Below are 15,094 nucleotides of genomic sequence, written 5' to 3'. Positions count from 1 at the left end.
GTAACTTTTGTAGATATAACTAACTAATACCAAGTTACCAAAGTCAATAAAGTTTATTAAAGATCAAATTTTTCAAATTAAGGTTGTGCAATGCTGCCTTCATAATATAGTTGTTTTGAAGGAGACTATTTCAAGGCATCAGTTATTCGCAGTTCGGATATGCATATTTTTTGGCGTATCTAGTTCAGACGCGGCCTAAATTGAGAATAAATTTTCATAACTTAGCATAAAGCAAGCCTCGAAAAAAAAACTAATTTGAAATTGATTGCATATGAAAACCAACCAGAAACTTTCTCCATTATAATAACGGTTTTTCTTAAAACAAGTTAAGCATCGTCGTCAGCCTCTCAACTGAGATTGGGGTCTTTTCCATTTGAGCCCCCCCCCCCCCTTCGTACGTTATGCACCCCCACTTACAGAGCACGTACCATTACTTAGCAAAAAAAATGGCACGTGCGTCTGCGGGGTGCAAACAATATGAATCCCACTAAGCTAGTGTTGGGAGCAAAAACGGAGAACATCCGGCGATTTTTTCAGCTCCCCTTTTTTTATCAAAAAGCAAAAAATTTAGATTGTAAAGGGCGCTGTCTTCGTTTGTAAACGAAGATCTGTTCACACTCTTTTCAACTTGTTTATGCAAATGACAACTAACATTTAGGTTAGTGGTTTTATTCGCGCTTGAATACTAGAGGGGAGGGGAAAAGTGAGTAGTTCAAGATGATGGATTGTTTACAAAATGCTTTGAATTTGAAGCGAGAAAGCGATGTTTGAGCAAAATTTTGTTGTTTGAAATTTTTCAACACGTGCAGCAATTTGACTTCTATCTTCAAGGTTTTTGATCAATGAAAGCTACTAATTGTTAAACAAGCCCTCTAATGGTACAAAGATGCAATTTGTCGTGTCCCTCAATTGCCAACTAATAGCTTTTGTAAATTTAACAGTAATCAGTTTGAAATTTTTCGATTTGGCTGTTTATATTCCTTTTTTGTCATTATTGATGACAGGTAATATCGGGGTTTCAAGAGGCGTAATTGAAAGTTACTAACGGTTCAAATCACTCCATAACTTGTTATAAAAACGTGATTTTTCAAAATTTGCAAGTGTTTGTTGCCCCATTTTTGTCTTCCTATGTTAGTGTCCTTAATAAAACCTCGTCTGTTTTATAAAGAAGCATATTTGAAATGAAGTTTTAATCCACTCCACGGTTATTGGTATTTATTGTTTCTTTTCATCAAAATTAAGTTCTGGCAATATTTGCTGTCTTTTATTGTCGTGTAAATTTTTCATAAAGACAACTTTTTCCGGTCCAATTGTGCTCTGAGAATTATATCTTGCAATCAGGTCATATTTGTGTTTGCTTGTTTTCTTGTCTCAAGTAACTTTTAAAACTTGATTTTTAAGTTTTGTACGAAATTTTTGACTTTTCTGATGCTGTTATGTCTGTGTTTAAAGAAGATAGCTTTTCGCCTTGAATTCATGAGTGATCATTTTTTGAGTTCATTTTTCTTGATAAAAACAACTCATTGTGTTTTGCCGTTAATTAGTGTTTGACTTGATGTCCTCCCGCTTGCGCTCGAGATTGAGGGTTCTTATGGTCTTTTCGATGAAAAATTGTTGAGCTCAGAAATTGCTTCTGTTGGTAGCTAATGATATTCATGACTTTGCCACTATTTTTTTCATACCTACCACAAATATCTAAGTTTCAGTTAAAGGCTATCGACATTTGGGTTGCCTTTGCCTCTGACTACTGACCTTGCCTCTGCTTGGGTTGTATTTTGTTTTCAAATTTTGTGTTTATCATATCCGCAACACCATTTGTTATGTCACTAAGTGTCCTTCCTGAAAATTTTCGTCATTTTTCAAGTGAGTGATAAGTTCAACATTTACTTGAATTCAAGTTCAACATTTACTATGTCATTTACCATTTGTTATGTCACTAAGTGTCCTTTCCGAAAATTTTTGTCATTTTTCAAGTGAGTGATACATTCAACATTTACTTGAATTCAAGGTCAAAATTTACTTGAATTTTTAAGATTATTTGCAGCAATATTTAATTAGCGATCTGTTTGTTTTAGGATGATTTATCGATTTTTACCTCTCCCAGCGTTTTTGACATTCAGTCAGATTCTTGAGAGTTATTATAGATCTGGTTTTAAATAACAGCTGAAGAGATTTTAAAATTTTCTTTACTCAAAATTTTGAGGTGTTTATATATTCAGTTGAGTGCTTTTTTTAACTATATTATAAAGTTTCTTTGTTTGGCCCACTTTTTCTGTAATTTTTGCATTTTTTTTAAATAGTTTTTATCGGTGACAGGTATCATTAGTGTTCTAATGAGACCAAATTGCAGTTTCTGAAAGTGTGTATGAATGTTCTGCTTTGTTTAAATTTGCTTGTGTTTTGCCAAAATTGTTGTTCTTCTCGTTGAATGCGCATTTACTCTCATTCTTAATAGGTTCAATCGCTTTTCAATAAATTTTTTTGGCCAAGTGACTTTGACTTGTCAGCATTTGTTTTCATAAAACATTTAGTTTTTGAAAAAGTAATTGTTCTTTTTCGGTAAATTAATCTCCAGACAGACATCAATGGCTCTCGCAAACAAAAATAGATGTTCACTTGTTTCTTGTTCACCATTTTTTTCAAGTTTCTTAAACTTTTTTTTTATAAAATTGTGTCATTCCAAAAATCGCTTTCAGTTGTAACTTTTCGCTTGTCTCGTGGTCGAATTAATAAAAAATCGTTTATTGCTTTCCCAGAGTTGATTATTTTGACGTTGTCCAGGACGTTCATAGATCATATTGTTTTTATTATAATTTTGATGTCCCTTTAAAAAACACTGTTGTCGTTTTCAGTGTTTTACTCAGTGGTTTTGTAAACTTGAATCAGAATTGGCTTCCTTTGAACTTCAGACCAATAGTTTTCCCTCGTTTTTTGTGTATTTTTTGAGGATTTACATTGTGAATATTTTTAAATCGTTCGGATATTTTTGAGCCTGCAAAATTTTCAACCATCGCATTGTTCAATTTTGCTTTTTTCTATCTTCCCATTATCTCTTCCAAACTTATTTTGAAGTCTTTTTCTGTGTTCACTATTTTTTTTGTGAATCAATCTTATTCTCAAGTTTAGACTTATATTTGTTTACTTAGATGGTTTTCTGAGCTCTATGAATTGTAGTTCAGGACTGTTTCGGCTGGTCTTTTAAAATCGTGCAAGTTTTTGGTCTTGTTTCTGGTTTTATGTTTTGATTTTTGCTTACCTCATTTATTGCTTTCACCGAATGGGGTTTCGAGCTCATTAAAATTATAAGGTGAATTCACCCTACTGGTCGGATCTATTGAAACTGGATAATCAACTTAGAACAGGTCTTAATATCGATACTTGGTATAAAAGTAGGGTGTCATATTTTCTCTTTAATTTTCCCTATCCGTTTAATTCCAATGCAGGCAAGTGATTCAACGGCCTCTATTTGCTCTATATTTGCTATGTGTTTATTATTTAACTAAAATATTCAGGCGCATCATTCAAAATATCAATTTGGGAACCAAAACATTGTTTTCGGAAGATCTGTAAGCACCCTGAGAGTTCAATATTTGCAAAGCTAAACATTTTAAATCTCAAAAAAATTACCTGTTTTTTTAAATCCACTTTTGAGTGGCAAAAAAACTTGCTGAATAATCAGCATTTGTCGAAACTGTGTTATAAGTGTTTATTCATTGCTTAGATGCGCAAATATTGCTCTCGAATTAAAGTTTTACAGGATTGAAAATCTTTCGATGCGAGAAATTGCGCATAAAAGAAATTAAAATTAATCTTATAATTAACCATACAGAAAATACTCCAGAAAAATTGGATAAAATATTTTTTGACAGCACATGAATTGTCTGTGAAATTCTCCACAAAAACGATTCACAAAACGTTGAATAAATATTTTGAAAAAAATTCGTCTTTCAGCAAATTAAAAATTTTTGCGCAAGCGTTTTATTTGAGTTCACACCATAAAAATATCAAGATCGTTTGGTTGAATGGCATTTCTTACACGCAAATTAAGATTATACTGTGCCATGGGGCTCAAACTTCAACGCTTAATTATTTATTTTGTGTTGTGGACAAGGCTTGCAAAAAATTCTACAAATTCTAAAATTATGCAATAAACCATTTTTCTTAGTGCTGGTTGTTGAATTTTGAACACTGTAACAATTTGCATGAGTATCATTAAAAAAAATGCTGTTTTGGTTCGGATAAGTATTATAGTAATAAAAAATATTTTGAGATTTTTTTCTTGTGTTGCAACTGAGCAGTGAGCAGGTGCAAAAAATCGAAGAAGAAAAAATCGAAAAAGAAAAACCCACAGTGAAATAACGACAAAATCAGAAAAATATTTCAGATTGTGAGACTGAAAATGTGTTGAACCGGAAGATGGAATATTATCTTTTATATTTCCAGTTTTTTAATGGATTTGTGCTTCCGTTGAAATAAATAACCACCGTCAATTTGTCAAAAAAAAACCCACAGTGAAATAACGACAAAATCAGAAAAATATTTCAGATTGTGAGCGTATCATAGTTGAAATTTGTTTCAACTTGAACAATATAAAGCAAATAATTAAATCTTTTTGGTGTAAAAAATTGAACAAATTTTTTGAAAACACAACATTCCTCGTATACTTCTTGCCGTGTCAGATTTCCCGAGCAGTGGATTTTGGAATACTGGTTGTTGTGCCAAAAAATCGTTGTCCGCAGAAATAAATTATTCGTTTACCGAGTCTGGTTTCTACCAATTACATGGGCTTAAAAGTAACTGTCACTGTGTTGTTTCATGTGTTTTAACAGATGAGTACAGAGAACAAGATCCATGTTGAGTTTAAAAAATTATTTTTGCAAAGAAAAAATATTTGCCTCAAAATTTTGCCTATCAAATTGCAATGGTATCGAAACCCGTCCCAATTTTTTTCGTCTGTGGAAAAAACAAATTCGATTTCTTCAGATATACACCAGAAGGACAACAGAAATAAAAATAGGGAATAACTTTTCTATTCGAACCGCAAAAATGTAGCGACCAGACATATTTGAAGATATTGACACGAACAAGCGATGTTTAAATTTTTCATGAGGTAATAGGCAGAAAGCCTACTGGGATCAACTGATTTGAAAAAAGGAAAAAAATTATCTTAAAAAAGCACGGGTGACAAGAAGCAAACGTTAAAATTTTAAGTAGAAAGCCGTAAGTCAAAATTATGAGTGAAATTGGATAAAAGTAACAAACAATTAGGATACTATTTCGGCTGTACTTGTACAGTTGTTGTGTAAATGGAGGTACCAAAAACAGAACTGGTTGCTATACCCAGATAACAAAGATTGGACGAGAGCAACCGGGTAAACAGCGTATGCTCGGAGCAAAAAATCACAAGTAAAAATTAATATAGTAAACAGCGCTGACAACAAACACCATGTATTTGCAAGCGCGTGTTCCAGAAGGGGACAAACAAAATTTTAATTTTCTATCGAAACGTAAAACCGAAGAGCAGATAGGTGCTAGCGCCAAGTTTTTGAACAGGAAGAAACATTACATAGTAGCAAGAAGGAAATGGACAAAAAATTGCGCTCTCAAACCTGTCGGTTTTCAGTTTAATGTCGATTTTCCGAATGCAGCAAAAGGACAATTTTTAAAAGAAACGCTACGGGAATTGAAGAGTGATCAAATCAAATTGAACACTGTACATCAGAACATCAATTGGAACTGGAAAACATAGCCAGAAGAATTCCGGAAACGACTCGAAGGAAAAAACTAAAGCCCCTAACTTAGATAGAGCTTTCTCTACGGAGTGACCACAATAAATAACATAGTGCTTATCCTACTGAATAACACTAATCAATTTTTAAAAGAAAAATTAAAAACCATGCGAAAGTATCTGTCCAGAAAAAGACGATAAAGCTTGTGATAAAGTTTCACATTGAGTTGCAAGTTTGAAAACGAACTTTTATTAAAAACCACTGCGATACGTTTCACTATAAATCGTTGAACTACTGCAAATTTATGTTGAGAGAAAAACCCAACACAAATTTTTCAAGTAGAAAAAATGGAGTTAAAAAAGGAAATGGAGAACGAAACCAAAAAAATCTTTAAGCAAAATCTGTCCTAAAAATTTGGATCAACTGCCATTGCTGAATCCAAATCATTATTTGAAAAAATTTTAATACTACTTCTGGTCAAGCGTTCACCAATCCAAAACCTTTTCAGCTCAAATAAAACCAAAAATGAAGGACGGCGAAAAAGTTAGAGGTTTGTAAAACCTGTCATTGAAAAGTGCACTTAATAAAATCTAACAACACCTCTAAAAATGTTCCCATTAAAAGCTAGAATAGTACCAAGTCGCAAAAAGCACACAATTCAGCAAAAATAAGCGAAAAAGAACATGAAAATTGGCAGAAATAATCATAAAAATTACTCAATTATCTTTACCGAAATAACTCAAAACTAATATCAAAACTATTAACAAGTATCAAAAACAGCGTTTTTGGACAATAGGCATCCCCAAATGCTATAAAAACTGGAAAAACGCAAAGGGCATTAGATCGCATAGAGCCAAAAAACGTTTGTTGGAGCAAAAAGAGTATTGAAAAGCCTCCAAAGGTATAGGTGATTAAAATAGGCTAAAAACTTTTTCTAAGATTAGAAAAAAACAAAAAGGCAAAAAAATTATGAAAAATAATTTAAATTATTGTGATTTTTCTTTTAAAAAATTGTTTAATAACAATTTAACTGTAATCACTTGGTGTTCAAAGACTCCATAACTAACATGCGTCTATTTAAATCCCATACAAAGTATTTTAGCGAAGCTAAAAGCAAAACATTGCTGAATTTCAGCAAAATGCCTGAAAAACCTGGCAAATGGTATAATATACATATTAATGACCAGACAGCTGCAAACCGCTATCTAAACAACCCTAAAAATGATACACTATCATAATCAACTTCTAAACCAAAAGATAAACAAGAAAACGGTTTTAAAAAAGCCGCACGTGAACGAAAAACTTAGCTCGCTTACAAAAAGTTTTTAACACGCCTCAATTCCTCGCTCTCTCGAAAACAGTGGAATGAACATAAAACCATTCTCTTTTTGCTCCACTTTTCAATTTTGTTTAGGGTTAAAACCACTTCATAATTATTCACGCGGTTCATTTTCTGCTTCAAAATTTAATCCATCTGAAGTGATTAAAATAGGACTTCACCAATACCCCCTTCCAGTCGTAAAAAGAAGGAGCAACACAGATCCACTGACTGAATTGCTTTTTAAAGACTTTACATTGATCAGGAACATAAAGCAAATTGAGGTTGAGCCATATGAACAGTTCTCTTCTGTTCCTGGGCTGCAATGGACTTTTTTTGACGACCGTGCAAAGGTTTTTAAAGCAAAACAGAAAAATCGAAATTTTAATAGCTGAGGGAAAGGTGTTTCCATGATTTTTGTAATAATCTGCATCTATTTTTCTGATATGATTACTGAATAGAACTTTAGCACGAAAGTGCACAAAATGATGAATAGATTCCAAGATTCTAAGAAATATCTCTAAAATTTTGCTGAAACGAGCTTATATGTTTTTGCCCAAAGAAAAATGAGCTTCAAGCCTACGGCGATGAGGCCCCAAGGAAATACGTGTCTATAGTTGATTCACTACACTTACGCTCATGGCAAAACGATGGGTGTCCAGAGGAGCTAAAATTCGCAATCTTAAAATGCAGCAATTAACATAAGCTAAATATAAGCATACTTGAAATACAAAAAAAAATTATCTTGAAGAAGAAGATACAGAAAACCATTTGCGTTTCACAACCAGACACAACTACAGTACTGCAATGGAAACAAGTGTTTGTGTGTGAACACAAAAGTGCGCAAGATTGATTTTTATCGTTTGTTCCACAGTGGAAACAAGAAAGCCTGATCAGCAATATAGAGGAAACCCGGTGACGGAGCCACCAAAATGGAGGCACTCAGAATAGGTGAGTGACTTGGTGTTTTAGCCTTATTGCAGAGATGAGAAGACAAAGAGCATAATCAACTCAACATTTTTTGTCATTGATGAAGACAATAACATACCTACATCAGTCTTAATATCGCAGGCTCACAAAAAAAAAAACAGAAAGTGCCCACCTGTCAACGAATTAACTTTCAACTCTAATGAAAAGCTGAAAAACATGAGAAAACCTTTCTTGAGGAAACCCGGGTCAACCTTTTTTGGGAACCATATCAAAGAACCATTTATGGTTCCATACATTCCATACAAAAATTTCTTAAATGATTTGCCCTGGTTCCCAAGAATTCCATATATGGTTCTTATATGGCATCCAAGATTTCAAATTTCTTTTTTCTTGTTCCAGGAGCAGCTTTAAACAACTCACGCGACCTTTAAACGTTTTGACACATAGAATTTTATGGAAATATGGTACCATATATGGTTCTTATATCTTTCTTATATGGTTCCTTTATGGTCCTTACAAGACCAAACACGTTTTATTTTAGTTTGCACCAACCAGTAGGCAGCTTTAGCTGCTTTCTATAAACAGTATTGCCCGGTCCACAGCATCTTGTATCCAACCGCTGCAAAATGCATCAGTTTTAACGCAATAAACTCTCTAAGCCCATTTTATGGTCAACCTATGCTTTCTTACGGTTCTTAAAAGACCATACACGCTCCATTCTAGTTTCCAGAACCTAGTAGGCAGCTTTGGCTGCTTTCTATGACAGTGTTGCCCAGTTCACATCAACCCGTTGCAACCCACTGCAAAATACAGCAATTTTAATACAAAAATTTCTCTAAGTCCAATTTATGGTCAACGTATGCTTTCTTGTGGATCTTAAAATAACATACACGCTCTATTCTAAAATATAGAACCCAGTACGCAGCTTTAGCTGCTTTTATGAGCAGTGCTGCCCACTCTACGTTAACTCGTAGCCACCCGCTGACATATACAGCAATATTTTCAAAGTAAACTGTCTAAATCCAATTTAGATTGACATATGCTTTTTAAACGGATCTTAAAATACCTTACACGCACCATATTAATTTACAGCAGCCAGTATGCAGCCTTAGCTGCTTTCCATAAGCAGAATTGTTCAGCCCTCATCAACTCATAGCCACCTGCTGCAATATACAGCAATTATAAAACAAAAAACTCTCTATATCCAAATTATGGTGGACCTATGCTCTCTTACGGATTTTAAAAGACAATAGAGGCTCAGTACCAGTAGGCTCAGTACAGAACCAGTACCAGTCGCTCAGTACAGAACCAGTACCAGTAGCTCAGTACAGAACCCAGAAGGCAGCCTTAGCTGCCATCAAAGAACAGTATTACGCAGTCCACATTCAAACCGTAGCCACCGGCTGCCTTATAAAGCAGTTTTTACAAAAAAATCTCTAAATCTGATTTATGGCTCATCCATGCATTTTTAGGAATCTTAAAATACCTTTCAGGCTCCATCTTAGTTTACAGCAGTCAGTATTCAGCTTTAGGCGTTTCATTATTGTTGCAAACGAAACAAATGACTTAACTACTTTCTAACAATTGCTATAATCCATTAAAAAGTGATAATAAAAGATCAATGTGCTCCAAAAGCAGAATTAAACAGAGCAATGCTACATGGCAGAGATTGTACATGGGATATGCTACTTGAAAGAAGCACAAGCAAACTAATTTTGATCTGCAGAAACTCGTATTGATAAAATTGTTTGCAAAATTTTGACTAGTTAATAATGCTCAGAATAGGCGAACTATCCGTTCAGAATAGGCAAAAAGTCAGAAAAATTGTTGAATTCATTTCTCGAAAACTTCTTCTCATTAACTGCGTCCTGGAAAACAATATCTTTCTTCGAGGTTACTGTGAAAGTGAGAAAACAATAAACTGGAACGCTAATTGGTTGATTACATTTCCTCCTTTCCGCAATTTTTAGAATGTAAACTGAAAGTTTTTCAACATTGTTTGAAGTGAAGAACAATCGTATCTATCGGTAAGAAATTTGTACATTACATTTAGAGGAAACGTAACTGTTCTGTGAAGAAAAAAGGGAAAGCGAGTCCAACTCGAACAATTTTAGCTTTGGATTGCTGTGAATCTTTTTCCCTTCTTCTAAGACAGCATTTGGAAAACCAACTTTTGCGACATTGCACGCACAAAAAATATTCAGCATAGATTTTTTTCAGTTTGGTAAGAAAAGTTTGGATCTATTTTTCAGCTCTGGGTGTTATTCAATGGGTCGGAACTCTGGGTTTGTACCATAAAAATTTGGCAACCATATGTTGTTTTATGAGCCTGCATGTTTAGTAGTGATGCTGTCGCTGGCAAATCAGAAATTAGCAAAAAACATCAAACTGTTAAGGACTGTAAAAGACATCAAACTGTAAAAATACTACTCCAAACATAATCTGCACTTCTTTGTTTTACAAATTTTTTTTCCAGATCCAGATTTTTCAAAAAAAGTAGTTGGTCAGATGAAAAACAGGAAAAAATTTTGAATGTTCACTAAAATTTAACCTCAAAGATATTGTCCCAGATGGGCTTATTGTTGCCTATCCACAAAGAAGCAAAAACAATGTTTTCAAAAGAAGATCGCAGTATTGAAGGTAGATTGTCACACTTTTGTCCGCTTATTTCAGAAATCACATACTCGTAGTTTCGGTCACACGAATGCTTCACAAAAGAACGGTGTCTACTTTTAGTATACATTTCTTGCAAACTTTGTTGGGTTTCAATACAGAGATAGGTTGAATCCGATTTCCATCTTCTTGCTCAATGGGCTCTATAATTGCACATAGTTCTTCGAGAACTTTGTTTTTTTTTTCAAATTTCAGCGTTTCAGTTCCATTAAAGAACAATCCACTGAACCTCAAAAATGTCTGATTTTAAAATGTAACCCAAATTAATTGTTTTATTGTAACATTTCCAAAGCATTGCGTCAAATTTTGTAAAGAGAGTTTTCTCATCAGCGGAGATTTTGATAGAAATCACTCGAGAGCTTCCGTTCTCTTCAAATTTTAGCATCACACTGAGCATACCTAGACTTCTATGCTTCAATAACTAGTATTCATGCTTCACTGCAACTAAGAAAAAGATTGAACGCTGAGCAGGATATAAACAGTTAACTTTGGAAAAAATTTTCGATACACAGACATCTTCACAAGCACAAATCTTCAGAGAGCTACCCGAAAAAATTTTTCCAAAGCGATAATTTTGTAAGTAAACGGTTAAAAAGATTCGTTCTTTTAATTGAATTCAATCAATGGGAAGGCAAATGTTTCTTTTTGCAAACATGGCAACTGGAAAAAGTACAGTAAAAGAGAATAATGGCCTAGTTTAGTTAGCAACAGTGTCTTTTAAATAAAACAGTCATCTGCTGTTAAGGTTACAGCGTGAATCATGGAAGAGAAGCTCATAAAAAAACAAGTGGTTGTTGTGTTGTTCTTTTGAAGGCTACAGAATGAGTGTTTCATGCGTTGCTTGTTTGTGGCGCTGTATACTTGAGGTTTCTTCTTTTGATGTCTAAACCCTTTTGGTTTGCAGTTTTTCTGGCCGTTTTGAGTGCAAGCGCAGCGTTTCTGGGATATATATGTCGAATCACATCTAAAACAAACAACTAATTAAAAATGAAGAGTAGAACTGTCTAGTTCTCAAGTAGGGAAAGAAGGAAAATAATTAACTTTAAGGTTTAAATGTTCTTCGGTTTAACTGAACAAAACATGGATGCATAAATAAATAAACGTACCGTTGAGTATTTTTCAGCATGCTGTTCCGATTGACCTGTTTGATTCGCCAATCATTTTCCAGGCCCAAAAATCGTTTGCTGTTGCTTACAATCTTTCCTGTCTATAAAAATTCTAAGAGCTATTTCTCGAACAAATTTAGAAGGCTCTGTCCATGTTAATCATTATTATAATGAACTTCCAGACGTCAGGTAACCAAATTCGCGCAATTAATCCACTCAGCGATTGACGCTTTTTCTTTTCTTCTCGTTCCCTAGAGGTTTTCTCGATGTATTTAGATCGGACGATGGAACTCACTTCCCAACTTCGCAATTGATGAGGAAGTTCCCTCGTCACTGCAGTTATAGTTGTCACTATTGGCTTCTCCCTTGCCTTCAGCTATATTCGGAACATATATCAGCTTATCTGCTTCACATGAATCACTTGAAGACAGCTCACTGACTCGTTGTAGGTTTTTTGCAGGTCCTATTTCCTCATCACTAAATTCAAAGGATCCGGAGTCGCCTACTTCTGATCATCGGTCAGAGTTTTCAAAGCTGTTTTCTTTATAACATATTGCTCTAAAAAAGCAGAAAAACCATAGCAAAGAAAAGCGTGATTTCCTGCTATCATGGATGGCGATTATTTTCGAACCATTGATACTATGAACTTCAAGTGCCAAAAGTTTTGAACTGAAGGCAACTAAGTGATCTTGATGGTGCTCTTATCCATTCTCATTTTAAATAACATTACTGCTCTTTCAGTTTATCTCTTCAACAACAAAAATGTAGGATAATCGACAAGCTCTAAGTTTGTTTTCAAGTATAACACCAGAAGGAGGCCAGAGAAAATTCCAAATAAACAAAAAAACTATTACACAAACAGAAAGAAATCATTAATTGTTAATCAATCATTAACTGACTTCAAATAGCATTTCAAATACCTTGATATTTCATTAAGCTTTGCCAGTGTTTGGAATTTACAACACCGTAAACAACAGGTCTTGTATCGATTAGCATTAACATAAACACTACAACGAGAAAGCAGATACAATGTGCAAGGGCACCAAGGTTACTTCTTAAATTTTGGGAACGTGGAGAAAAGTTTTGCACAAATTTGAGTTGTTCCTTGACTAATCGCTAAAAGAATATGCAGTGGAATGTGTCTTTGTTAACAAAAAAAACAAAAGAAGAAAGATCTATTTAAATAAATACAGAACAATCAGTGTCCTTGAGTTTTAGAGTACCGGGAAATCACAGATACATATCGTAAGAAACAGTTGCCGTCGCTGCTTTTCTCCAAGGATACTTTCGACGCACTTCACAGCCGTACTGATTGGTGCCCTGGAAAGTTTTTTATGGCAAATATTTTGTCAATTGGAAACTTCCTTTCGACGCACTCTTTCATTTTCTGCTCCAACCCTGATCATTATTCTGTCGTGAATGGGCTTCAGCATATTTGATCCGATTCTTTCATTGATTAAGGTGCATTCTTCTCCAGTCCCAAAGATGTTGGCAGCAAGCGTCCAGCCAAAAGCCGAGGGAACAAACCTCACACATCTAACACATCAACCCAATTGGTGGTCCGTTATTCTCAACTAGTTCGTCTTCAATTCCTGGTTTTTTTTGTCTTTATCAGTGACGTATGCTTCGATCTCAGCATCTGGTTTCCTCTCAGCTTTTTTCGGCTATATGCCACCTGCACACTCAAAAGCTCTACAACTTTCCGCACTACAACCTCGGTGAATTCAATCATCATGATCTTAATATCTTCCGCAGGTAACTATGAACAAAAGTGATTAAAATTAAAGGAAAAACTTGGTTCTAGGTGAAATCAAAACCAAGAAAAAAAACACGCCGCAAATTATTCAATAATAATTCTCTGTTCGCTAAAAAGAAACTTGCCAACAATAAACTGAAACGAGAACACTCATTGCCTCCCATTTTATGGTGATGCCTGACTTCGTACTTGAACAACTGGATCCTCCCGAGAATCTTATAAAGTGTAATTATCAAACTTGACATTTTTTTGGCTTCTCCAGACAGATGATTTTCATTAATCTGTTGTGATTTGCGTTTGGTACAACAACCATCTCATTTATAGTACTCAAGGAAATTTGACTGGGGCTGTCGTTCATGTCCCTAAAACCAAAATTTAGATAACGGAACTCGATAGTAGGCATGTGAATGACTTTGACGCTTTTCCAAGAATAATCTGTTTTGAGAGGATAACAAAGCAGGCAAATCCCGAAGAAGAATAACAATAGAAATAAATATTGAGACAATAGGCAGGAAAACAAATGCGCCAAAGAAGAATTAGTGTCATCTTGAGAAGCAGATAAGCAGACAGAAAAGCCCTAATGTGTCAAAGCTTTTACCATACATCAGACATGTCCTCCGGTTTCAGAGATAGTTTCTGGGACAATGTGGAGCCTTCCTCCTATCTTGACTAGTTATAATCCAACCTGAAAGACTTCAGATCACCGTTGTGACAGAAAACTCAGAGTAATTTTTGTCGCAGTCTTTATCTGCTATTCATCAGCTCCTGGCATAAAAAGCCTCTTTATAACTACAGCAAATGTTGAGAGAGAGGATTTTCTTGATTTGGCCATTCCACTACAGTCTGAAAAAATTAGAACATTTGAGATGACAATAGAAAAAACTGGATGATTGAAAGGGTACTTATAAATACAAAATTTTTTGCATCAAGGAATTTTTCTAATTCTACATGCCAGAATGCTCTCATGACTCACACAATAAGCTAAAATTAGTATCCCTAAACATCATAAAACTGCTGTTAACATTTTCAGCAACGAAATACAAATAGTTTTGCCCAAATAGACATTGCTTCTTTCAAGAAAACGTAGAAAAATTTGAGGAGCAACTTCTGCTATTCTACATCTCCTGTTCCACCTATCTATCCTAACAAGCCAATTCAGTTCAAATAATTTTTCCAACGGGATTACGTATACAAACCCATTGAATTCTTATAATTTTTTGAACGAACAGTGGGAACAAAACTTGCTAAAAAAAGAACCATTAAGTGTTTTCGAAAGGTTTTCAAGTTCAGACATATACGAGTTGCTTCTTATTAAAAAGTTTACTTGATTGGCTCTACAAACTCATTTTAGGAGCCCTTAATATAGGAAAAAAACCACTTACGGTTTAAGTAACCAAGCAGGGAATTTTGTCATAAAAAAGCTTGTTACGAGCAAACGAAGAAAAGAGTTAAATACAAACACAGATTTTAAAAAAGCGCAACAAAAATTTGAAGAGCGGATCTTACTCCTATTTAGTCTAACAAAACACAGTTACAAGCCCATTGACTTCAAATGATTTTTTGAACGAGAATTGAGAACCAA

The 15,094-nt window shown here is 34.5% G+C and overlaps 1 long non-coding RNA gene across 1 annotated transcript; it reads right to left on the bottom strand.

Annotated features, from left to right (window-relative positions):
* Nucleotides 1-11,247: 11,247 nt before the first annotated feature.
* Nucleotides 11,248-12,369, bottom strand: LOC142345490 (uncharacterized). The gene is made up of 2 exons (XR_012759330.1): nt 11,757-12,369; nt 11,248-11,614 (listed from the first exon to the last, which is right to left on the bottom strand). It is a non-coding gene; the product is annotated as an uncharacterized LOC142345490 (long non-coding RNA).
* Between the last annotated feature and the right edge of the window lie 2,725 nt (nt 12,370-15,094).

Source organism: Convolutriloba macropyga, chromosome 9 (genome assembly GCF_964194025.1).
Source record: "Convolutriloba macropyga chromosome 9, txConMacr16.3, whole genome shotgun sequence".
NCBI lineage: Eukaryota > Metazoa > Xenacoelomorpha > Acoela > Convolutidae > Convolutriloba > Convolutriloba macropyga.
Note: the sequence above shows the minus strand (reverse complement) of the source record. Positions and strands in the feature narration are given on the sequence as shown.